Genomic DNA, 2,500 nt, shown 5'->3' on the forward strand with positions numbered 1-2,500 from the left:
CATTTCAAATCAAACTGAAATGTATTGAAATGAATTTTCCCCATACATTTTTGACAATGTGAGGTGTGCATGGCAAAAAACACCACGGTGAAGGCATGTGAAATGATATGAAAATATCAAAAGTTAACTAACCAATGATATTGAAACATATAAATCGAATCATAACTATATGAAACTCGAATTTAAGCCATATTAAACTGGTAATATTGTGATTTTATGCCTGGTTTTCCATACGTTAGTTTAAATAGAAAGTTATGGAATATAACCTTGGCATATTGGCACTAAAATATATAATAAAGACATTTCAAATCAAACTGAAATGTATTGAAATGAATTTTTCCCATACATTTTTGACAATGTGAGGTGTGCATGGCAAAAAACACTCACGGTGAAGGCATGTGATATAATATGAAAATATCAAAAGTTAACTAACCAATGATATTGAAGCATATAAATCGAATCATAACTATATGAAACTCGAATTTGAGCCATATTAAACTGGTAATATTGTGATTTTATGCCTGGTTTTCCATACGTTAGTTTAAATAGAGAGTTATGGAATATAACCTTGGCATATTGGCACTAAAATATATAATAAAGACATTTCAAATCAAACTGAAATGTATTGAAATGAATTTTTCCCATACATTTTTGACAATGTGAGGTGTGCATGGCAAAAAACACTCACGGTGAAGGCATGTGATATAATATGAAAATATCAAAAGTTAACTAACCAATGATATTGAAGCATATAAATCGAATCATAACTATATGAAACTCGAATTTAAGCCATATTAAACTGGTAATATTGTGATTTTATGCCTGGTTTTCCATACGTTAGTTTAAATAGAGAGTTATGGAATATAACCTTGGCATATTGGCACTAAAATATATAATAAAGACATTTCAAATCAAACTGAAATGTATTGAAATGAATTTTTCCCATACATTTTTGACAATGTGAGGTGTGCATGGCAAAAAACACTCACGGTGAAGGCATGTGAAATAATATGAAAATATCAAAAGTTAACTAACCAATGATATTGAAGCATATAAATCGAATCATAACTATATGAAACTCGAATTTAAGCCATATTAAACTGGTAATATTGTGATTTTATGCCTGGTTTTCCATACGTTAGTTTAAATAGAAAAAATTTTCGAATATATATACATATATGAAGAATCTATATTCTAATACTAACATGTTATGGAATATAACCTTGGCATATTGGCACTAAAATATATAATAAAGACATTTCAAATCAAACTGAAATGTATTGAAATGAATTTTTCCCATACATTTTTGACAATGTGAGGTGTGCATGGCAAAAAACACTCACGGTGAAGGCATGTGATATAATATGAAAATATCAAAAGTTAACTAACCAATGATATTGAAACATATAAATCGAATCATAACTATATGAAACTCGAATTTGAGCCATATTAAACTGGTAATATTGTGATTTTATGCCTGGTTTTCCATACGTTAGTTTAAATAGAAAAAAATTCTCGAATATATATACATATATGAAGAATCTATATTCTATACTAACATTTTATGGAATATAACCTTGGCATATTGCCATTAAAATATATAATAAAGACATTTCAAATCAAACTGAAATGTATTGAAATGAATTTTTCCCATACATTTTTGACAATGTGAGGTGTGCATGGCAAAAAACACTCACGGTGAAGGCATGTGATATAATATGAAAATATCAAAAGTTAACTAACCAATGATATTGAAGCATATAAATCGAATCATAACTATATGAAACTCGAATTTAAGCCATATTAAACTGGTAATATTATGATTTTATTCCTGGTTTTCCATACGTTAGTTTAAATAGAAAAAATTTTCGAATATATATACATATATGAAGAATCTATATTCTATACTAACATGTTATGGCATATTGGTGTTATTGTATTTTATTCCTGGTTTTCTATAGTTAGTTTAAATAGAAATAAATTTTTGAATTCAAAATTTTATATTCTATACTAGCATTACATAGAAATTATCCTCAACTGTTTGTTTCTTGTATAAATACAGGAAATTAAACAGATGATGAAGAGAAAAAAATAAGAAAAACAAAAATTTATAAGAAAAATTAAATTTTAAACAAAGGAAAAGAGGAGAAAATTTTTTCAATCATATATATTTATGATTAAAAAATAGAATTATGAAATTATTAATTTCAATTCAAAGAGAAAAATTATGTAATATATGAAATTATTACATTAAAAATGCATTTGAAAAAAAAGTAAAATGTTATTAAGAATGATAAATTATTTGAAAATTGGCAAATATTAAGAAGAAATATCGTTCTTATATTTTTATATAAAATATATAATATAGAGAACGAAAATTCTTTTTCATAAAAAACGGTTTTTGAATTTTGATAAGAAAAGCTAAAGGGGGGTCGCCCCTTTACTTTTTATATACACCGTAATTTATGAAATTTTCAAATATGAAAAACAAAGAAAAATA

Source organism: Anastrepha obliqua, chromosome 6 (genome assembly GCF_027943255.1).
Source record: "Anastrepha obliqua isolate idAnaObli1 chromosome 6, idAnaObli1_1.0, whole genome shotgun sequence".
NCBI lineage: Eukaryota > Metazoa > Arthropoda > Insecta > Diptera > Tephritidae > Anastrepha > Anastrepha obliqua.